This window comes from Oryctolagus cuniculus, chromosome 7 (assembly GCF_051225735.1).
Source record: "Oryctolagus cuniculus isolate XC-2025 breed Fujian yellow rabbit chromosome 7, ASM5122573v1, whole genome shotgun sequence".
Classification (NCBI taxonomy): domain Eukaryota; kingdom Metazoa; phylum Chordata; class Mammalia; order Lagomorpha; family Leporidae; genus Oryctolagus; species Oryctolagus cuniculus.
This window is the reverse complement of record NC_142873.1, coordinates 2,625,596-2,650,421: the sequence shown is the minus strand read 5'-3', so window position 1 is coordinate 2,650,421 and position 24,826 is coordinate 2,625,596. Positions and strand designations below refer to the sequence as shown.

Below are 24,826 nucleotides of genomic sequence, written 5' to 3'. Positions count from 1 at the left end.
GGGACACACATGAGAAACAGTTAAAGAAAAACTGGAGATTACAGACTTCCCTGGTTGACAAGTCAGATTTATTCCATAGAACCCGTTTCTTCATAGTAGAAGTAAAGATCACAAAACCTCTCATTGCATGCAGAAAATGTCCCCTTCAGTAGCAAGATGCCACACGCATTAGAAACACCCTAATCTAAGTGACAACAAGGGCTAATCTACAAATAAGTGTTTCTATTATGACATGTACATCACAAGCATATTAGTAAGACCTTAAACCAAATTGCCACAGAGGTCTTTTAAAGCAATCGCAATCATCTGTTAAAAAGAAAAAACAGCAAGAGTTCTTGCTTTTCTCCAAGGAAAGAGTAAAACATTAGCCATTAGTCATCAGTACTTTTCAAGGTATTCAAAAAATAACATTGAACATGGTATCAAGGAATGCTCCCTTCAATAGAGATTGGCTAGAGGCACACGTTTAAAGTAGCATACACTATCAAAGCTCCATCCAACAGGGAACAAAATAGTGTTGATCTGAATTTACATTAGTGGCTGATGCTTAGAATATTGAGGACAGAGTCCATGGTTTTAATTTATCCCTGAATTTCATATGCAAAACTTCTCCATTAATGTCATTATGACAGTTCATTTTCTAAAATTTTCAAAACGGTACAAAAGAGGACCTAGACTGATCAAAATTACACTTGGCTTAAGTATTTTCCATCTTATATCAATATAATTCTGTACATTGTGTGTTGTGGCTGTGAAGAGGCACAGGTATTGATTCTGAATAATTGTGAAAATCTGATGCAATCATAGAAAAGTTAGAAGCAGGAGCAACACTGTGGGAGTCAACACCAGAGAAAAAGATGGCTCAATTCTGATAGACTAATCTCTGGTTATGGCCAAATTCATGTACTCAGGGAAAAAATGATACTTATTAATTCCAGAGCATCTATTGAGTAGGTTGGAGGGGAAAGAGCATAAAAGGACTCCATTCATTTACTTGACAGCATAACTTAGCAAAAAAATTCCCTGACCAGTCTTCCTAGTCCAGAACCACTTACCAGAATATTTGCTTTTTAATGATCCCATCTCTGTCTTCAGAAATTTTAAAAATTTATGAGAGGCTGGTATCCAGCATCCTTTTCTGCTTTGCCCATTTCACTCCAGTCTCTTACAAATTTATTCAATGTGGATTTTAATTTATTTATGTCAAACACAGATGCTGGCGTAGTCTTTCCATTCTTTCCATATTCTCCATTTCCTTTATTTTCAAAGATGTATGTAGTCATAATGGTCAGGAGATTTTTTTTCACCTTTAAAAATTTTTTTAATGTTAAGGTTTACAAATTTTATGTATTTCATATATACAGATTCAGGAAATAGTGATACTTCCCAACCTACCTTCCCTACAGTGGGGGTAGGGGAGCAAAGTCCCTTTCCACATACAGGCTCAGTGCAGACATGTCTAAGCACTTTAGGATTAGTGGATTCTGTAACATGCTGGTTTTCACCCAAAGACACCTCTTATTAACTCATTGAAATGCCTCATTAGGTGCTTAAAGATTTGCTTTCTGCAAACAAAAGGCGTAGTCATATAACCCAGAGGCTCTGTGACTATTGGGCAAAGCATTCATATTTGTGGAAATAGGAGTTATTTTGAGAAGATCAGTTAGTCAGATCCATACAGGTCTTCCATTCCACAATTCTGTCACTTTATTTCCAAATCATCCCAGTGAGTTTCTCAAGTATGATAAATGGAATTGCATTCCTCTCCTCACTCATACACATTTGAAGCTCCAATATCCAGCACTTCAAATGTAACTATACTTATTAGGCTATTTGCAAAACTGTATATTTAAAATTGGCTCATTATCTAAGGTCATAATGCAATTGTAGTGCTCTTTAAAGAAGGAGAATATAAGGACACAGACAGAAGTGGCAGGAAGGTTTGTGCACTGATGAAAAGCCAGGTGAGCAGCCAGTGAGGAGGCAATCATCTGTGAAGCAAGCAGAAAGGCCCAGAAGAAATACCTGCCTTGATTTGCTCTTTGTGGTCTGTCCTCCAGAACTGTGAGAAAATAACTATTGTTAGTCAGTTGTCTGTGGAATTCTATGTTGGCTTCCCTAGCAACTCATAAGGAAATTTTCTCTCTTGAAACAAATTTCCCATTTGGTCTAGGAAACTTTCAGAATGTGCCCCCACAGATCACTATAATGATTGTTATTTAAACAATTATTTGAGAGGCAGAATTGAGCCAGCACTGTGGTGTAGCAGGTGAAGCCACAGCCTGCAGTGCCGGCATCCCATATGGACACTGGTTCAAGTCCTGGCTGCTCTACTTCTGATGTAGCTCTTTGCTATGGCCTGGAAAAGCAGTAGAAGATGGCCCAAGTCCTTGGAACCCTGCACCTGCATGGGAGACTTTGAAGCAGATCCTGGCTTCTGGCTTCAAATAGGTGCAGCTCTGGCCATTGAGGCCAATTGGGGAGTGAACTAGTGGACAGAAGACCTCCCTCCCCTTCCCCCCTCCTCTCCTGCCCCCTCCCCCACATTCTCTCCCCCCTCCCTCCTTCTCCTCCCTCTTCTCCCCCTCCTCCTGTGTGTGTATAATTCTGACTTTCAAATAAATAAATAAATCTTTTTTTTAAAAAAAGGCAGAATCACAGACAATGAAGGACAGACAATGAGAGATTTTCTATTCTACAGCTCATTCCCCAAATGGCTGCAATAGCCCTGGCTGGCTGAGATTGACGCCAGGAGTCGGGAGCGTCATTCAGGTCTCCCATATGGGTGTCAGTGGTCCATATATTGTGCCATCTGTTGCTGTGTCCCAGCATATTCTCATTGAGCTGTTTGAGATACAGAGCAGGGGCCTGCACTGTGGTGGAGCGAGTAAAGCTGCTACATGTAGTGCCAACTTCCCATATGGGTGCCAGTTGTGTCCCAGTTGCCCCTCTTTCAATCCAGCTCTCTGCTATGGTCTGAGAATGCAGTGCAAAATGGCCCAAGTCCTTGGGCCCCTGCACCCACATCCAGAAGAGGCTCCTGGCTCCTGGCTTCGGATCAGCCCAGCTCTGGCCATTGCAGCTATCTGGGGAGAGAACCAGTGGATGGAAGGCTTCTCTCTCATTCTTCTCTCATTCTCTCATTCTCTCATTCTCTCATTCTCTCCCTCTCCCTCTCCCTCTCCATCTGACTCTGCCTTTCAAATAAAATAAATCTTTATTAAAAAAAGAAAAAGAGCAGCTGGGACTCTGACTAGTGCTCATATGTGATGTTGGTGTGGGCTTAGATGGCTGTTCCGTTATGTCAGCCCATCACTGAAATACTTTTTATCTCAGAAGGCAAATCCTTGGAAATTCCTAGGAAGAAGTACTTCCATGTTTATGACCTCAACACTTGTGTGACTCATATTATGTTGCAGGTGCTGCTGCAAGTGTTTTATAAGTATTGACACATTTATCTTCACATCAGTGAGGAAGGTACAGTTATCCTCTTTGTCCATAAGTGGAAGCAGAAGCCAGCAAGGGTTAAAGATTGTATCCCAGGTTCCAGGGCTACTCCACAGTGGAAATTCCACCACAAAAGAGAGACAGGGACAATACCTCCCCCTTGCGGTTACTGTGAGCAGTGATAAATCCAGCGTGTGTGGATTGTCTCACAGTGTGCCTGGCATGTACAGAGCAAGGGCCAATGAGACCAGAAACTCTGGCAATGTGGTTATTATTATTGGTATCTGAGGCTGAATATCTGATGAAGGACCCCTGAGATTGTCATATGCCATCTCTATAAATAATAGAAAACGGCAATACATTGATAAATGAATTGATGAAAACCAGTGTGTTTAATGTATTATGCATCAACTCCCATGGAAACATGTATACCTAGATGTAAATAATTTTTTACAGTATATGGGTATATTTTCTTTGTAAGTCTGGAAGTGATGTCTTTTATTCACATCTCAATACATTGCAAATATATCCTGAATACCAGGTTAGAAGAAAATATAAAAGTCAAATCCTCAAGTGGGTTTGGCTCAATTTTCATGTAAGTTTTTGTAGATTTGTTTTCTTTATTGTTTCTATTGTACATACAGGAATTTCAAAATGTTTTTCCTCTTGAAAGTACATGTGGACACAAGAATATTTACTGTCTTGCTGTCACTCCTACTACCTCCTTAAATATATAGGGAGTAGTACAGTATCATGCATATCTTTCTCTGTCTTGTATCAAACATATCGTGTCTCATGATCAAAGGAAACATTAAGAGGCACAAAGAATACTGGAAGAAACAATGAAAAATTCCAGATGGAAGAAAGACAAGAGTCTATGCCTCCAAGAAGCACAAAAACTCTATGGCAAGATAAACTCAAAGACATCCACACTGAGACATTTTATATTCAAGTTGTAAAAGTTCAAAGTTTGGGACAGGTATCTGGGTGTCTTATTAAGATGCCAGCTAGGACACCCCCACCCCATATCAGAGTACCTGTGTTCAAGTCCCAGCTCTGCTTCCTGATACTTTGGCTCAAGATTTTTCTGTGTTTAGTAACTGACCTAGGTAACAAAATTTTTAATCATTTATGTCATTTGGAATTCGGTGATTTAAAGCAATTTTTTCCCTTGGCTTCTTCTCTGATGAAGCTTTGTGATATTCACTTTGAGATAAATCTTCAGGGCTTTCCTTACAAAGACACTGGAGACACAGCGACAGGGTTTTATATCCACTTCACCTCCAGTCTTTTAAAACTGCGTAAAGAAAGTGAAAGCATTGGAGTAATGACTTAGAGCCCCCAAATAATGCATGCTGTGAAGGTGTAGCTACTTAATCATGAGGAAACCCAGGCTAGATCTGCCGTGGGTATATTTTGACTGCCTTTCTTCAGGCTCTGCAATTTGTCTCTAATATTTGTTAGACGTGTTTCATATATTAATGGCAACCCACTCAGCTGGTGAGTGTAGAGTTGTTTGGATCCCTACAAATTGAAGAGGGTGTTTTGCTTCAGTGTATTGTTTGATTCAATGTGATTACTGTACTTTTATTTCTGAATCTTATAAATTCACCAATTTTTGAAACTTCAACACCAGCTAGTAGTTTCCCCTGAAACCTACATCTTTCCATATCCACACTTAACTTGATTTAGATTTTTTTCCTTTTTGTGATAATTTAAGAAAATAACTCTAAGTTGCAGTATTACCACACTGTGTATCACTGGGACACTCATCGTATGCTTTGTACAACAATTAAATTGTCTATATTCTGTTTGAATAGACAAGTAACATGCTTGGATAATGCACCGAAGTCAATTTTTTTTTTTGACAGAGTGGACAGTGAGAGAGAGAGAGAAAGAGAGAAAGGTCTTCCTTTTCCATTGGTTCACCCTCCAATGGCCACTGCGGCCGGCGCACCGTGCTGATCCAATGTCAGGAGCCAGGTGCTTCTCCTGGTCTCCCATGGGGTACAGGGCCCAAGCACTTGAGCCATCCTCCACTGCACTCCCTGGCCATAGCAGAGAGGTGGCCTGGAAGAGGGGCAACCGGGACAGAATCCGGTGCCCCGACCGGGACTAGAACCCGGTGTGCCGGCGCCACATGTGGAGGATTAGCCTATTGAGCTGCGGCGCCAGCCACAAAGTCAGTTTTATAGCAGTTTTAAATGCTAACATCCAGATCCACACAGATTATTTTCAGCATGTTTCAATTTCTCATTCTGTAACACTGAGTAATTTTATGGAATTACTCTTTGTCAACAATACATTTTCCAAATCTTACCTGAAAGTTGTTTCCTTCAGAAATATTTGATTTATCTACTAATTTAAAAGACACAAGTATATTTATCTTATCTCTGAAATTAGTGTGAGGAAAAAATATATAAGTGTAGTAACCTAAAATTGTTAATGTTCAAAATTTTGTTACTTTGAAGTGATTGACAAAGTAATGGACATCTCTTAATTTATCTTTCAGTTAAGGATGCATATTATAAAAATATACAGAGATATTTTTAAGTCATCTTTTTAAATGTAATTATCCTTTATATAAATGTTGTCAGAATAATGACTGATTAAACTGAAATTGATCTTTTCAGAATTTTACATATTTCTTATGCATATATGTGATATTACTTGTTTGACAAATAAACCTGTTAGCAATTTTGGGGAATGTATTCCAAAAGACTAAAATGTATGCTTGTTTTAATAATAATAATTCTGATATAATAGCTGTTTCCATAACTAAGTATTCCAAAGCAGTCTTGTTTGTGAAAGACCCTAAATTGCATGACCAGCAATTTTCCCAACATTTGGCTTCATTTTTATAAAAGTCATTTTTCTTCTATAGGACATGCATTAGAAGTTCCATTTTTTGAATAAGGTGTGCTCCTTTTAGGTTTTTTATTAGATTTATTTATTTATTTGAAAGCCAGAGTTAGAGACAGAGAGGGCAGGGGATCTTCTAACCACTGATTCACTCCCCAAATAGCCACAGTGTCTGGGCAGGGCCAAGCCAAAACCAGGACCCAGGAGGTTTATCCAGGTCGCCCACGTGGGTGCAGGGGCCCAAGCTCTTTGAGCATCTTCTGTTGCTTGCCCAGGCACATTAGCAGGGAACTGGATTAGAAGTGGAGCAGGCAGAACTTGAACTGGTGCCCATTTGCCATACCAATGCTGTGCTACAGGTGATGGCTTAACCGGCTACGCCAGTGCTGTCCCCCTTTTAGGAATATTTTGTCTTTGACAGCAGTTATCTGTAAGCTAATTACAAATAGAGTTGCTTTAAGGGATTTTATAAATCGATGCAATAATTTTAGATTAGGAAAATCTCTTTCAAAGTTACTTCAAAAGCTTAATATAATTTTGAAATCAAATTGTTGGTTAATTTTCATGCAAAAACTAAATTGCAGTTCATTGCTGGCTGTTTCATGGTATACAATTCAGTGAATTTTTTATTACCCATATTGTGCGTGGGTTTCTAGATATTTCACACCAGAATGAACTTACCTAATCATTGCATTGTCCACAATCTTTACAAGTTCCTCATACACAATACCTGCAGGTCCAAAAGCATGAGAAAACATGGAGGCTGTCACCAATAGTCATCTTGTCTGGCCTTCCCTTAAATTCTAGACATATCTCAGGGATAACTGGAGAAGTGTCTAACTCCTCAGCTTACATGAATCAGGAGGCTGTTACATTTACCCCACTTGATGTTTGGGACAGGAGGGTGTTTCTGGCAGATAAAAGAAGTGGAGGTTCCCTGCACAAGGCAAGGAGTGAAGCTTCCCATCAGTATTTGGTGAGGAGTCTCTTAAGAATTCCTTTCTTCTGGAATGGCATATGTACTTACCAGGCTGTGGACAAAATTTTGTTTTGTTAAATTTTTTTTAATTTTTATTTTATTTTTGAACAGGCAGAGTGGACACAGAGAGAGACAGAGAAAGGTCTTCCTTCCATTGGTTCACCCCCCAACGGCCGCCGCAGCCGGTGCACTGCACTGATCCAAAGCCAGGAGCCAGGTGCCTCTCCTGGTCTCCCATGCGGGTGCAGGGCCCAAGCACTTGGGCCATCCTCCACTGCACTCCCGGGCCATAGCAGAGAGGTGGCCTGGAAGAGGGGCAACCAGTACAGAATCTGGCGCCCCGACCGGGACTAGAACCCGGTGTGCCAGCGCCGCAGGCACAGGATTAGCCTAGTGAGCCGCAGCGCTGGCCTGTGAACAAATTTTTGGCTGGGTGTTCAAGTGGACTCCCAGGAGGTCTGGGAGTGACTCTGAAGCTCATGTCATGAAATAAGAATCACATGTTTTCCTAATAAACCTTTTCAGCCTCATGTGGTTGATTTTGGAATATGAGTCCTTTGGGATCTCCTTATGAGGGCTGGGGCCTAAAGCTACAGGGGTGTGAGGAGCTGTAGTGGGAATGGAATGGTCTGGCTGGGGAGTACAGGAGGATAGAAGGAGTAGAAGCATTGAAAGGTGATGCATGGGACTTTTAATGGAAGTGAAAGGAAGGCTAAAGGTGCTAAAATTATGAGGAGGGACAGGGTGGGTGATGGGAAGGGTGAGGTTTCACTTGTGCCAGTAGAGTGAGCTTTCAAATTCCCCACTGAATTTCCAAGTCATCCTTTGCCAAATATTTCCAGTTTTGGAGCCAAAGCACTTTATAGGGGCTGTTGTGGAAGAACATATACTGACCTTGAGTGAGAACAGGAGGTGACACAGTTACCTGTAGGATGAGAAGGATGAAGTATAACAGGCAGCTAGAGTGGAATGAGTCACTGCCAAGCACAGATATTGTCTGGTACTGAGAGGGTCCCTGACAGTCTCTGTTGGAGAGCTGAAGAATGTCACGTGGAACCTGGATATGGGTCTGGGAAAAGATAGCATTTGTTCCAGTAGGCTTGGTGGCCTAACATAGGATGTGTACTGAGGACTGGTCTGTGTGTGCCTGAGGAGGTGTATTCTTTGCACTGGGTAGAACATGGTGCTTATTTCTGTTCCATTTTGTCTAAAGAGTAGTCCAAGTCCAATATTTCTAACTGCTTTTGAGTCTTGACTATCTGTCCTATGTTCAATGTGGTATGTGAGAATCCCCTGCTACTAATGTTGCTGTTTGTTTCAACTCTATATTCTTTAGGTATTTGCCTCATATATTCAGGGATATGTATTTAGAATTTTTTATATTCTCTTGATGAATTGATTGTTTATCATCCTTCAGTAGCCTTCTTAGTGTCTTTTAGTTGTTTTTGATTTAAGCTCCAATCATTTTCTATCTTGTTTGATAAAGATAAACCCACATGTGTTGTTTGAACTTATGATATGTGATTATTCTCCATTTCTTCATGTTTAATCTGTATGTTTTTCTAATTTTGCAAGCAACACAGAAAGTAATGATCCATTTAGTCCAATCAGTCCCTTCATGCATTTTCATTCAACATATTTATACAGTGTTCTTTGACGCAAGTTCTTTTTAAAAAATTTTTAGAGTTCAGATTTCATGTATTTCATAGGTACAATTCTAAGAGGATAATCATACTTCCCTCCCTCTGTCAATCTTCCTCTTTTTTTTTAAAATTTTTTCAAAAAAAATACCAGCCTATAATCAGACTTAATGTACCACTAACCAAAATATGCAACAAGTAAAAAGTAGAAAGACTACAGTTCTACAGGAGTATTAACAAGGGCTAAAAAACAACATTGAAATCAAATGATGACAATTTCATCCAATAAAATTTTTTTATTCTATATTAATGACTACATACAAAAGAAAACATAGGGTATTTGCCTTTTAGGAACTGGATTATTTCACTCTGTATGAGGGTTTCCAGTTCAATTCACTTTGTTAAAAATGATAGGATTTCATCCTTTTATAGCTGAGTAGTATTCTTATGTGTGTGTGTATGTGTATTTATATATCACATTTGCTTTATCCAGTCATTAGTTTATGGACATCTGAGTTGATTCCATATCTTAGGAGTTGGGAATTGCACTCCAGTTAGCAGGGGGTACAAATAACTTTTTTTAAAAGATTTATTTATTTATTTTATTTACTTGAAAGAGTTAAGAGAGGTAGAGAGAGAGAGGTCTTCCTTGTGCTGGTTCACTCGACAGATGGCCACCAACAGTGAGAGCTGCATTGATCTGAAGCCAGGAGCTTCCTTCCAGGTCTCCCATGTGGGTGGGTGCAGGGCCCAAGCACTTGGGCCATCTTCTACTACTTTCCCAGGCCACAGCAGAGAGCCGGATCAGAAGAGGAGCAGCTGGGCCAGAACGGTACCCAATGGGATGCCGGCGCTTCAGGCCAGGGCTTTAATGCACTGTGCCACAACAACGGCCCCAACAAATAACTTTCTTTTTTTTTTTTTTTTTTTTGACAGGCAGAGTGGACAGTGAGAGAGAGAGACAGAGAAAGGTCTTCCTTTTTGCCGTTGGTTCACCCTCCAATGGCCGCTGTGGCCAGCATGCTGCAGCCGGCGCACCATGCTGATCCGATGGCAGGAGCCAGGTACTTCTCCTGGTTTCCCATGGGGTGCAGGGCCCAAGCACTTGGGCCATCCTCCACTGCACTCCCTGGCCACAGCAGAGAGCAGGCTTGGAAGAGGGGCAACCGGGACAGAATCCGGCGCCCTGACCGGGGCTAGAACCCGGGGTGCCGGTGCCGCAAGGCGGAGGATTAGCCTAGTGAGCTGCGGCGCTCGCCCCAACAAATAACTTTCATAAACTGATTTCATTTCAGTTGAGTAAATTTCCAGGAGTGGGATGGCTGCATCACATGGTTGATATATTTTCATATTTCTGAGGAATCCTCATATTGTTTTCAATAATGGTTGTATTAGTTTATATTCACACCAACAATGTTTTCCTATCATCAGCATTTATTTTATCTTTTATTTTTTGATTTTTAGATAGTAGACATTCTAACTGGGGTGAGGAGCATTTTTCTGATGACTGATATTGAATATTTGTTCATGTGTCAGTTAGCCATTTGAATTTTATCCTTTAAAAATGCCTGTTCATATTGGGATTACATCAAATTGAGAAGATTCTGTACTGCAAAAGAAACAGGAAAGTGAAGAGGCAACCAACAGAATGGGAAAAATATTTGCAAATTATGCAACAAATAAAGGATTAATAACCAGAATCTACAGAGAGATCAAGAAACTCCACAACCACAAAACAACTCAAGAGATGGGCCAAGGACCTCAATAGACATTTTTTTTTTTCAATAGACATTTTTCAAAAGAGGAAATCCAAATGTCCAACAGACAAATGAAATAAATGTTCAGTATCACCAGCAATCAGGGAAATGCATATCAAAACCACAATGAGGTTTCACCTCACCCTGGTTAGAATGGCTCACATACAGAAATCTACCAACAACAGATGCTGGTGAGGATGTTGGGTAACAGGGACACATTGTTGGTGGGAATGCAAACTGGTAAAGCCACTATGGAAGTCAGTTTGGAGATTCCTTAGAAACCTGAATATAGCCCTACCATACAACCCAGCTACCCTACTCCTTGGAATTTACCCAAATGAAAATAAATGGGCAAATAAAAGAGCTGTCTGCACCTTAATGCTTATTGCAGCTCAATTCACACTAGCTAAGACATGGGATCAACCTAAATGCCCATCAACAGTAGACTGGATAAAGAAATTATGGGATATGTACTCTATAGAATACTATACAGCAGTAAAAAAAAAATGAAATCCGGTCATTTGCAACAAAATGGAGGAATCTGGAAAACATCATGCTGAGTGATGCCCTTAAGGCGTTTGGATCTGGCTAAAAGGCCCATGAGAGTTTCTCTGGCATGGAAAGCCAAGACACTGTGGCAAAAAAAAAAAAAAAAAAAAAAAAAAAAAAAAAAAAAAAAAAAACTAAATGAAAGATCTCTGTGAGTGAGATTCCAGGGGAAAGAATGGACCATCAGAGAAGGAGGTATCTTTCTCTGAAGGGAGGAGAGAACTTCCACTTTGACTATGGCCTTGTCTGAAAAAGATAGGAGTTGGTGAACTCAAGAGGCTTCCATAGTCTTGGCAGCTCATGACAAGAGCCTTGGGTGATTACTGATGTTATAAATAAAAGTGTTAATTATTAAATCAACAACAGGAGTCACTGGGCACCTGCTCCCCGTATAGGATCTCTGTCCTTAATGTCTTGTACTATGTGAATTAGCGGTATAACTAGTCCTCAAACAGTACTGTATACTTTGTGTTTCTGTGTGGGTGTAAACTGTTGAAATCTTCACTTAGTATATACTAAGTTGATCTTCTGTGTATAAAGACAATTGAAAATGAATCTTGATGAAGAATGGGTTGGGGGAGGGAGTTGGAGATGGAATGGTTGCGGGTGGGAGGAAAGTTATAGGGGGAAAAAGCCACTCTAATGCGAAAGTTGTACTTTGGAAATTTATATTTATTAAATAAAAGTTAAAAATCCTTGTTCATTCCTTTGCCCCTTTCTTAACTGGATTGTGTGTTGTGGGATTTCTTGAGCTCTTTATGGATCCTGTTAAAAATCCTTCAGTTGTTGCACAGTTAGCAAATATTTTCCCATTCTGTATGTTGCCTCTTTACTTTTAGTGTTATCTTTGTAGTGCAGCAGGAAACTCATAGAATGTTCCATCATTCCTTATGTCCTTTCTTTTCCAGCACTATGTTATTTAAATTACCATAGCTTTGTAATATGTTTTAAATTCAGGTATTTGATACTTGCTGCTTGAGTGTTCCCCTCAACCCTTAAGAGCCCTTTGGATTATCTGGATCTTTTGTGATCCCATATGAATTTTGGATCATTTTTTTAATTCTCTAATAATGCCCTTGATATTTTGATAGGGATTGTGTTGACTGTACAGACTGCTTTAGGTAGTATAAGTATTTTAATGATATTGGCTTTTCTAATTCATGAGCATAGAGTAATTTTCTATTTTTTTGTTGGCTTGTTGATTGCTTTTATCAATGTTTTATAATTTTCATTGAAGAGATCTTTCTCTTGGTTAAATTTATTAATTATTTTATTTTGTGGGGACATTGTGAATGATATGTCTTTGATTTCTCTTCTAATACATCCATAATTACTGTATAAAAAAAAAACTTTCTTTCTCCTCTCTAAATGGTCTTACTAAAACTTCTGGTACTATATTGAATAAAAGTGATGTAAGAGGATATTCTTGTGTTCTTCCAGATCTGATGAGAAGTGCTTTAAGCTTTTCCTCTTTCAGTATGATATTGTCTGTTGGTCTGTCATATAAAGCTTTCACATTTCTTAGTTATGTTCTTTCTATACACAGTTTGTAGATTTGAATATGGTAATATGTTGAATATTACCAAATATTTTCTTTGCTTGTATTGAGATGACCATATGGTTTTTGTTCTTCATTTTGTTCATGTGATTTATGATTTTTATTATTTGCATTTGTTGAACCATACTTGTGAGTCTGGGATCAATCCAACTTGATTGTGATATATGATATTTTGGATGTTTTTTGATTCAGTTTGCGAGTATTTTGTTGTGAATCTTGGCATCTTTGTTCCTCAAGGTTACAGGTCTGTAGTCTTCATTTTGTGGTGTGTTTGATTTTGGTATCAGTGTTCCTGGCCTCATAAAAGGAGTTTGGCAGAGTTCCATCATGTTCAGTATTTTGGAATAGTTTGAATACTACTGGAGTAAGTTCCTCTTGAAATGTTTTGTAGAATATGGTAGTAAATCCATAATGTGCCTGACTTTTACTTGCAGGAGACATTTCATTACTGTTTCAATCTTGTTCCTTTTTTTTATTTAGGTCATTCTTCTCATGTGACTTTTTAAATTAAAAATTCATTTGTTTGAGAGGTAGAGTTAGAGGGAGAGGTGGAGGGAGAGGGAGAGAGGGAGAGGGAGAATTAGAGAAAGAGAGGGAGAAATAGAGGGAGACATATCAGGCCAGAGCTTGCCTGATCTGAAGCCAGGAGCTAGAAATTTCTTCCAGGTCTCCCACATGGGTGGAAGGGCCCGAGCACTTGGATCGTCTTCAACTGCTTTCCCAGACCATCAACAGGGAGGTGGATCAGAAGTGGAGCAGTTGGGATCTGAACCAGTGCCCATATGGAATGCCACCATTGCAGGCAGAGGCTTAACCTACCTTATCACAATGCTGGCCCCCAACTTGTTGCTTTTTATGGGTTTGTTTAGATCATCTGTATATTCTTGATTTAATCTTGATGGGCTATAAGTATAAAGTAATTTATCCATTTATTCAAGGATTTCCGGTTTATTAGCACATGGATTTTCTTAAGATCCTTTGTTTTTCGGTGATGTCAATTGCAGTGTCTCCCTTTTCCTCTTTTCCCTCTTTTCTTTTTAGTCTGGATAAAGGAGTATCTGTAACATCCATTGTCTTAAAACCAGCTTTTTTTTTTTTTAGTTTCAATTTCATTTGCTTCTGCTTTGATCTTTATTATTTATCACCTTCCGCTGACCTGCACTTTGGTTTCCTGTTGTTTTTCTAAGTCTTTGAGGATGTGTCATTCGATCTGCTTTGGCTGTGTCTCACATGTATTGATATGATGTATTTTTATTTTATTTCAACAAAGTTTATGATTTCCTTTTTACTTTCTTTGGTAACCCATTGACCGGTAGCATGTTGTTTAATTTCCCCATATTTATGAATGTTCTATTCTTTTTCTTGTTGATTTCTAGTTTTATTTCTTTGTTATCTGAGAACATACACGGTATGATTCAGTTTTATTTAAGTTTACAGAGACTTGATTTGTAGCCTGATATATTGTCTATCCTGAAAAATGTTCATGTGTTGATGAGAAGAATGTATATACTGTAGCTGTTGGTGAGATAGCCTGTAATGTCTGTTCAGCTCATTTACTTGATAGTATGTTTCAATGCTGATGTGTCTTTACTGATTTTCTGCCTGTTTGATCCATACTTTGATGAGAGTGGGGTGTTGAATTCACCCAGTATGACTGTATTGGTGACTATCTCCCCCTTTAAGTTCAAACAGTATTTGATGCATATATCTGAGTGGTCATGTGTTGGGCATATATACATTTAGGAGAGTATATCTTCTTAATGAGTTGAAACTTTTATCAAATTTTATTGTCCTTTTGCTCTTTTTATTTTTTCTCTTTTTTAGTATTAATACTTAATTTTATTTAAGGTATACAAATTCATGTATTTCATATATACAGACTCAGGAACATAGTGCTACTTTCCACCCTACCCTCCTCCTTGCTGTTCTTCCAATGTGAGCTGAAATAAACACAAGGGTCCAGATCACTCTTACATATGCTGATTTCATTTTGTTTGAATAAATTCCCAGGAGTGGTAAGGCTGGATCATATGGTATTTCTATATTCCCATTCTGAGTCATTGAAGAGAATTGCTCCAGGGATTGATTTTAGCTACTTTGTCAAAGATTAGATGTTTGTAGATATGCAGATTGATTTTTTGGGTTTCTATTCTGTTTTATTGGTCTACACATTTATTTTGTCAGTTCCTGGTTGTTTTGATTATAGGTGCCATGTAGTTTGTCTTGATATTGTGATGCCTCAGGCTTTGCTTTTGTTGTATAATATTGCTTTTAACTATTTGGGTATCTTGTGTTTCCACATGAATTTTAGAATAATTTTTCTAGACTTGAGAAGAATGTGGCTGGTTTTTTGATTGGAATCACATTGGATCTGTAAATTGCTTTTGGTAGTATGGACATTTTGATGATATTCTTCCAATCCATGAACATGGAAAATTTTTCCATTTTTTATGTCTTTTATTTCCTTATTTTGTAGCTTTTATCATAGAGATATTTGACATCTTTGGTTAATTTATTCCATGTTTAATTTCTTGTAGCTATTGTGGATTGGGTTAAACTTAGAAGTTCTTTCTCAACTTGGCAACATCTGTGTATGCAAGGGCTATTGAGTTTTGTGTGTTAATCTTATATCCTGCCAATTAACCAATATTGATTTCCAGTATTCTCTTAGTGAAGTATTTTTGTTCCTTTATATATCAAATCATGCCCTCTGTGAATAAAATTAGTTTCACATCCTCCTTTCCAAGTTGTATTTCTTTGAGTTTTTTCCCCTGGCCTAATGACTCTGGCTAAAACTTCCAGGACTATACTGCATAACAGTGGTGAGAGTGGGCATCTTTGTCTGGTTCTGGATCATATTGGGAGTTCTTCCAACTTTTCCCCATTCAATAAGGTGCTGGCTGTAGATTTGTCATAAATCATCTTGATTGTATTGAGGGATGTGCCTTCTGTATCCAATTTCCTTTAAGTTTTCATCATGAAAAGATGTTGTATTTTATCAGATACTTTCTTGGCATCTTTTAAAATCATATGTTTTTTTTTTCAATTTGTTAATTTTATTGATTTGCAAATGTTGTACTATCCCTGCACACCACGAAGAAATTCTACTTGGTTCAGGTGAATGATCTTTCTGATGTGTTATTGGACTTGATTAGCTAGTATTTTATTGATAATTTTTGCATCTATGTTCATTAGGGATATTTGTTTATAGTTCCCTTTCTCTGTTGTATCTTTTTATGGTTTAGGAAGTAAGGTGATACTGACATCATAGAAGCAGTTCCTGAGGATTCTCTCCCTTTCAATTGTTTTGAATGGCTTGAGAATTGGAATTAGTTCTTTAAATATCTGGCAGAAATCAGCAGTAAAGCCATCCAGTTGTGTGCTTTTCTTTTTTTTAATATTTTATTTATTTGAGAGGTAGATTTACATACAGTGAGAGGGAGAGACAGAGAGAAAGGTCTTCCATTGGTTCACTCCCCAAATGGCCACAATGGCCAGAGCTGTGCCAATCTGAAGCCAGCAGCCAGGTGCTTCTTCCTGGTCTCCCATGTGGGTGCAGGGGCCCAAGCACCTGGGCCATCTTCTGCATTCCCAGGCCACAGAAGAGAGCTGGACTGGAAGAAGAGCAGCTGGGACTGGAACCGGCGCCTGTATGGGATGCCAGCACCACAGGTGGAGGATTAACCTGTGTCACAGTGCTAGACCCAGTCCTGCACTTTTCTTAATTGAGAGGTTATTCATTACTGATTCAATCTCTTATCTAGGTTTTCTATGTAGTCATGACTCTATTTTGGTAGCTTGTATATACCTAGGAATCTACCCATTTCTTCTGGATTTATCAATGTGCTGGCATACAGCTCTTTGTAGTAATTCCTGATAATTCTTTTTATTTTTTTAGTTTCTGTTATATTTCATTTTACATCTCTCATTTTATTGATTTGGGTCTTCCTTTTTTGGTTAGTTGGGCCAGTGGTGTATCAGTTCTCTTTATTTCCCCCCCCCCCCAAATCCAGCTCTGCTTTTCATTGGTCTCTTGTATTTTTTGTTTCAATTTTTTAATTTATTTTTTAATTTTAATTATTTCTATTCTCTTTTTAATTCTGCATTTGGTTTGTTGTTATTTTTCTAAGTCTTTGAGATGCATTGATAGCTCATGTATTTGTTGCTTTTCCAGTTTCTTGATGTGGGCACTAAGTGTTATAAACTTCACTATTAACACTTTTGCTTTATCACATAAGTCTTTTGTTCCAGTTACTTGTGTTGCTGTTTTGATTGCTCTTTTGTAAATTCACTGAGACTTGATTCATAGCCTAATCTATTTCCTATCCAATAAAATTTTCATCTGTTGATGAGAAGTGTATTCTGTAGCTGTTGGGTGAAATGTTCTGTAACGTCTGTTAGGTTCAATTGCTTGAGAGTATGTTCAAATGTGATGTCTCTAATTTTTTTGCCTTTTGGATCTGTGCACTGATGAGAATGGGGCACTGAATTCACCAACTGTTACTGTATAGATGTCTATCTGTCCCTTTATTTCTAACAGAACTTGCTGTATATATCTGGGTTGTCTTATGTTAGGTGCATATATTTATGATTGTTATATCTTCTTGGTGAATCAAAACTTTTATCAAATTCTCCTTTGTCTTTTTTTTTTTACATTTTTTTCATTTAAAGTCCTTTATCTGATATGAGTATAGTAGTGCTGCTTATTTTGATATCCATTTGCCTGGTATATCTTCATCCAGCTCTTCACTTTTAGTCTGTGTGTTTATGACATAAGTTTCAGTAGGCAGCATATCATGCATAGGGTAGGGTCATCCATTCAGCCAAGCTAAATTTGGAAAATTTGATCTAATTGCATGTGAGGATTGTACTGATAAGAAGTAAGAACTGTAATTTATCAGTTGGATACTGATTATATCTGCTGTGCATTGAATTTCATTGTGTCTTGTTTTTATGTTTACTTCTAATCCAGGACTCTTTTCCAGAATTTTTTGTCTAGCTTATCTTGGAAAAACCTTATTTTCTCTTCCCATCTAATGGGTAGCTTCATCATATATAATATTCTTGTTTTGAAGGTTTATGTTTTGTTTTGGGTTAAGATCTTGAGTAAAGCATCCCACTCTCTTCTGGCCTATACGGTTTCTGCTGAGAAGACTGCTATTAGCTTAATGTGTCTCTCCTCTGTTGCTCTTCTGTTTAAGTTTCTTGCCTTGACCTTAACTTCTGACAATTTGACTACTGTATGCCTTGGAGAATATCTTTTATGGCTGATCCTATTTCAGGTCCTTTGAGCTTCTTTTTTTGTAAAAGCAAAATTTGTTTATTTGAGAACTATCTGCTGGTTAACTCCCCAGTGGCTGGAGATGGGCCCATCCAAAGCCAGGAACCAGGAGCTTCCTCCAGATCTCCCATGTGGGTGAAGGGGCCCAAGTACTTGGGCTATTCTCCACTGCTTTGCCAGGCCATAAACAGAGATCCAGATCAGAAGAGGAACAGCTGGACCATGAACTGGAGCCCACATGGGACACCCATGCTACAGGCAGATGCTCAGGCTGCTACACCATTGCACCAGACCCCGCTTTGTGCTTCATGCACCTGCCTATCAACATCTCTTCCAAGACCTGTGAAATTTTCAGGAGTTATTTCATTTAGTAGGTTCTCAAATCATTTTTCCTTTTTTGTTTGATTTTATTAGAATAATATGATTATTAGGTTAATAATCATATATTATTAGAATTAGATATTTACATCTAATTTATATAATATGTATAATATAAATATTATATATAATATAATTTATATTATTAGAATTAGATAATTAGAATATTAGATTAATTATTGATGTGATCATTAGAATAATAAAATAATAGTATTTATATAATATGAATAACTGGCCATTAAATAGTATCTTATATTTTATTTACATTTGCTGCATTCTTTTCATTTTTCTAAGATTGTGTCTTTTCAAATGTCTTGTCCTCCAGGTCAAAAATTCTTTCTTACAACTGGTCTATTATACTGTTAAACTCTTAATTATATTTTTCCTTAATTTCACTGATTGAAGATTTCACCTGTAAAAGGTTCTGCTTATGTCCTATTAATGATTTCTATTCCTTAATAACATTTTCATTCAGGTCACTCATTGATTTCCCAATTTCTTTAATCTGTGTATGTGTATTATCTTACATCACAAGGAAGATCCTTACAATCATGATTTGAATTCTACTTCTGGCATTTCACTGATCTCCTTCAGTACAAGACCTATTTCTGGAGAACTGTTGAGTTCTTTTGGAGCTGTCATGCTACCTTGCTTCTTCATATTTCCTGTTCTATATATACTAGTGCCTGTGCATTTGGTGTAATAGTGCTATTTTCCTTGGAAGTCAGTGTATGGTTTAGATGGAATGCACAGTATCTTTTTTTAAAAAATATTTATTTGAAAGAGTTACACAGAGAGAGGAGAGGCAGAGAGAGAGAGAGAGAGAGAGAGAGAGAGAGGTATGTAGGTAGGTAGGTACAGGTAGGTAGGTGGTTAGGTCGGTCGGTCTTCCACCCACTGATTCACTCCCCAGATGGCTGCAACAGCCAGAGCTGTGCGAATCCAAAGCCAGGAGCCAGGAGCTTCTGGGTCTCCCACATGGATGCAGGGGCCCAAGGACTTGGGCCATCTTCTATTGCTTTCCCAGGCCATAGCAGAGAGCTGGATTGGAAATGAAGCAGCTGGGTCTTGAACTGGTGCCCATATGGGACGCTGGTGCTTCAGGCCAGGGCTTTAACCCTTTGTGCCACAGCACTGGCCCCACACAGTATCACTTGGCTTGTTGCTTTGGTTTTAGTTCTCAGTGTGCCAAAAAGGATAGTCTAGTGTGGTTTTTTCCAGTCAGTGCCATTTATTTCTAAACATTATAGCACAGAAGTTTAGTCTGCTGCATTGGGTAGAAGTCTGGCTTTGAGATTATTGTGGATTTCCTCGAATGTGCATATTAATTCCAAAGAGTGTTCTATGTTAGTCACCCTGGGGATTGTGATAGGGTGTTGTTCAGGCTCTGAGGGAGATGAAGGTGGCTGTCCTCTTGTACCAATAAGGCTGAGTGATGCTGGGGCTTAGGGCAGCAATTGCTGTAGCTTTAGAACTGTGTGGTGTGGATGGGCCCTTCTTCAGGTCCTGCTAGGAAATTGGAACTGGTGCTGTGGCTTAACACTAACAGCCTTAGTCTAGGGACTGGAAAATGCAAACTGATTCCTGCTCCAGTCCCACAGGGTGAACAAAAAGTATACAAGAGATTTTTCATTACCTGATATGGGTCTAGAGAGGTGCATTTAGGTACAAAACTTTCAGAACTCTGGACCGTAAAATTAAGTGGAATGCTTCATACCCAACAACACTAAAATGCTACCATTCTGCTCTTTTTTTTTCATGGCCAAACACTTCAGATGTAAGGGAATTATAGTTGCTCTGGCCAGTATTTTAAAAAATCACCAGTAGACGGCCACATTTGTGATGCTACTGGTTGTACTGTTTGGTGCCTCATCAGAATCAAACATGAGCATGGATCTGAATCCAGGCTTGCCACATCCCAGTCAAATTCCTTGGTAACGTACCTGTGAAGGAAAAGGAGGATGGCCCCAGTTTTTGGTGCCCACCACTCACGTGGAAATTGAGGTGGAATTCCAGGCCCCTGGCTTCTTCCAGGACCCTGGGCATTGCTCTTATTTGGGGAGTGAACCCGGAGCTAGATATTATATCTCTTTGTCTCCTTGTTTAAAGCTACCTTTCAACAAATGAATAAATAAATAAACAAATGCAAATAAAAAATAAAATAAAAATTTCACAATTAGCCTGAAATCATGAAAGGGAGGAACCCTTTTTTTATTCACCAGAGGACCTATAGGCCTACCACATTTCTCTCCTTTCATAAACTGCCAAATGTATACTCCTTGGAGTGAGTTTTCATTCAGAATTCTTTCCTCCATGATTTCCAATGACTTAACCTTACAAACATTGTAAGTTATTTGCAAATATATGCCAGTTTTTGTCACATCTTGCAGCAGATGGAATGAGTACTTAGTGGCTATACCATACATGCAGCTGATGGGGTGCACCTAGCCTTACGGACTGCATCTCTAGCCTGACTTCTAAGATTGTCTCTTGTATGCACCTTCATTAAGATCTAATTATCAAGTCCCAGGTGTTGAGTTTGCAGACTGCAGAATGTGCATGCATTTTCATTCTATGTGGCCTTACTGGTCAGATACGTCAATATTACCTCTACTGGATATGTAAGGTGATATAAACCATAAACTTAACCTAAGAACCCTGGGACATGCAAAGATGAAGTGCATGGTCTCTGTTAAATAATTTGTGTCAAGCTTGATCTAATTTTTTGTCACTGATATGGTTAAACATGTGTGGTATAAAATGTTTATAATTAAATGTGTTTTTTTTTTTTACATTCTCAATGTTATAGGATATAAATATGAACTCATTGGTGGGCATTTGGTGAAGAAGCAGTTAAATCAGCTACTAGGATGCCCATAATTCAAATAGGAGTGCCTGTGTTTGAGTCTGGGCCCCACTCCTAATTCCAACTTCTTTCTGATGTGCTACCTGGGAGGCAGCAGAAGAAGGAACAAGTAGTTGGATCCTCTCTGTCCATGTGGGAGAAGCAGATTGAGTTCCTGGCTCCACAGACTTTGGCAGATTACCAGTAGTTGGGGGTTCTCTGTGTCTACCTGTGTCTGCTTCATTCACTGTCACTCAGCATGTGAAATGAAAAACTAAGTGTATAGATGAAGTTATATTAAAACTAATAAATATAATAACACTGTTTTCATTTCCTAAATAGTTCTTTTTCTAGAACTGTCATATAGCCTTGAGTTTCTGCCTATTTTCTTCATTTCCATCTAAAGTTTTCCTTTTCTGTAGGAAAGTTACAGTGTTGAAGTCTCTCAGCTTTACTTTATCTGAGCCTGAGCAAGTCTTAAATTTTTCATGAATTTTAAGAATAGTGTTGCCAGTAGCAGGATATAAAATTAACAGCCTTTATATGCACAGGCAATGCCACAACTGAGAACTAAGATCAATCCCATTCACAATAGCTACAAAAACAATCAAATATCTTGGAATAAACTTAACCAAGGATGTCAAAGATCTCTATGAGAATTAAAAAAATCTTAAAGAAATAGAAGAGAATACCAAAAAATGGAAAAATCTTCCATGCTTATGGATTGGAATAATCAATATCATCAAAATGTCCATTCTCCCAAAAGCATTTTATAGATTCAATATGATGCTAATCAGAATACCAAAGATATTCTTCTCAGATCTAGAAAAAATGATGTTGAAATTCATGTGGAGGCACAGGAGACCTTGAATAGCTAAAGCAATCTTGTACAACTAAAAAAAGCTGGAGGCATCACAATAACAGATTTCAAGACATACTACAGAGCAGTTATAATCAAAACAGCATGGTACTGGTACAGAAACAGAACAATGGAACAGAATAGAAGCACCAGAAATCAATCTAAACGTCTACAGCCAACTTATATTTGATCAAGGATCTAAAACCAATTCCTGGAGCAATGACAGTCTATTCCACAAATGCTGCTGGGAAAACTGGATTTCCTTGTGCAGAAGCATGAAGCAAGACCCCTACCTTACACCTTACACAAAAATCCACTTGACATTGATGAAAGACCTAAATTTATGACCTGACACCATTAGAGAACATTGGAGAAACCCTGCAAGATATAGGCACAGGCAAAGACTTCTTGGAAAAGACCACGGAGCATAGGCAGTCAAATCCAAAATAAACACTTGGGATTGCATCAAATTGAGAAGTTTCTGTATTGCAAAAGAAACAGGAAAGTGAAGAGGCAACCAACAGAATGGGAAAAATATTTGCAAATTATGCAGCAGATAAAGGATTAATAACCAGAATCTACAGAGAGATCAAGAAACTCCACAACCACAAAACAACCCACTTAAGAGATGGGCCAAGGACCACAATAGACATTTTTCAAAAGAGGAAATCCAAATGGCCAACAGACAAATGAAAAAAATGTTCAGGATCACCAGCAATCAGGGAAATGCAAATCAAAACCACAATGAGGTTTCTGTATGCACTTACTCCTCATGTAGGATCTCTGTCCTTAATGTGCTGTGCATTGAGATTTAATGCTATAACGAGTACTCAAACAATATATTTCACTTTGTGTTTCTATGGGGGTGCAAACTGTTGAAATCTTTACTTAATGCATACTAAACTGATCTTCTGTAAAAAAAAAATTATCAATTCCCAATTTGACTCTCACTGGGATTAAACATGACAATAGGTCTGATCTGATTTCATCATCATTTAAAAAAAATCATCTATTATTTTTCACTTTATGCTTCTGTGTGGGAGCAAACTGTTGAAATCCTTACTTAAGGTATACTAAGCTGATCTTCTGTATATTAAGATAATTGAAAATGAATCTTGATGTGAATGGAAGGGGAGAGGGAGTGGGAAAGGGGAGGGTTGTGGGTGGGAGGGACGGTATGGGGGGGAAGCCATTGTAATCCATAAGTCGTACTTTGGAAATTTATATTCATTAAATAAAAGTTAAAAAAAAAGAATGACTTACATACAGAAATCTACCAACAATAGATGCTGGTGAGGTGTGGGGAAAAAGGGACACTAACCCACTGTTGGTGGGAATGCAAACTGGTAAAGCCACTATGGAAGTCAGTTTGGAGATTCCTCAGAAACCTGAATATAGCCCTATCATACAACCCAGCCATCCCACTGCTTGGAATTTACCCAAAGGAAATTAAATTGGCAAATAAAAGAGCTGTCTGCACCTCAATGCTTATTGCAGCTCAATTCACACTAGCTAAGACATGGAATCAACCTGAATGCCCATCAACAGTAGACTGGATAAAGAAATTATGGAACATGTACTCTATAGAATACTATACAGCAGTCAAAAACAATGAAACCCGGTCATTTGCAACAAAATGAAGGAATCTGGAAAACATCATGCTGAGTGAAATGATCCAGCCCCAAAGGGACAAATATCGTATGTTCTCCCTGATTGGTGGGTGACAACTGAGCACCTAAAAGGAAACCTGTTGAAGCGAAATGGACACCATGAGAAACAGGGAGTTCAACACCCCTTGTCCTGGCTGTATAGGAATAACTTACTATTTTATTCCTTTTAGTGTTTTGTTTTTTTGTTCTACTTAATACCATTGGTTGAACTCTTTAATTACCACACAGTTATTCTTAGGTGTTTAAATTTAACTGAAAAATCCCTTTAAATGTAAGAGTGGGAATAAGAAAGAGAGGAGATGTACAGTTCAGTACATGCTCACTTGGACATACCCCTAATAGTGCTGGAAACGTGCTAAGGGATTCCAATTCAATCCCATCAAGGTGGCAAGTACCAAAGCCAGTCAAATTGATCTGTTACAGTTCATAATTGATCAAAAAGATAGGATTAAGTGTCAAAGTGATCACATAAACAAGACTAGTGTCTGCTAATACTGATAGAATTAAAAAGGAGAGAATGATCCAACATGGGAAGTGGAATACACAGCAGACTCCTAGAATGGCAGATGTCCTAAACAGCACTCTGGCCTCAGAATCAGCCCTTAAGGGATTCGGATCTGGCTGAAAAGCCCATGAGAGTATTTCAGGCATGGAAAGCCAAGACACTGTGGCAAAAAAAAAAAAATGACCTAAATAAAGTGAGTGAAATCCCAGCGGAAAGAATGGGCCATCAAAGTAGGAAGTACCTTTCTCTGAAGGGAGGAGAGAACTTCCACTTTGACTATGGCCTTGTCTAAAAAAGATAGGAGTTGGTGAACTCAAGAGGCTTCCATAGCCTTGGCAGCTCATGACAAGAGCCTTGGGTGATTACTGATGTCATAAATAAGAGTGTCAATTGTTAAATCAAGAATGGGAGTCACTGTGCACCTGCTCCCCATGTAGGATCTCTGCCCTTAATGTGTTGTACAATGCAAATTAACGGTATAACTAGTTCTCAAACA

At 38.4% G+C, this 24,826-nt stretch overlaps 1 long non-coding RNA gene and 1 pseudogene across 13 annotated transcripts in view; one reads left to right on the top strand and one right to left on the bottom strand.

Moving 5' to 3' along the window:
* Positions 1–24,826, top strand: part of LOC149125258 (uncharacterized) — a 140,667-nt gene that overhangs the window by 10,474 nt on the left and 105,367 nt on the right. Inside the window, exon 3 of one of the 13 annotated variants that reach the window (XR_016236865.1) lies at positions 21,261–21,583. The exons of the other annotated variants lie outside the window; for them this stretch is intronic. This is a non-coding gene — a long non-coding RNA (uncharacterized LOC149125258). Of the gene's footprint in view, positions 1–21,260; positions 21,584–24,826 lie in introns of those variants that run through there. 13 annotated transcript variants of the gene reach the window in all.
* Positions 634–20,497, bottom strand: LOC127493515 (protein-L-histidine N-pros-methyltransferase CARNMT1-like; annotated as a pseudogene).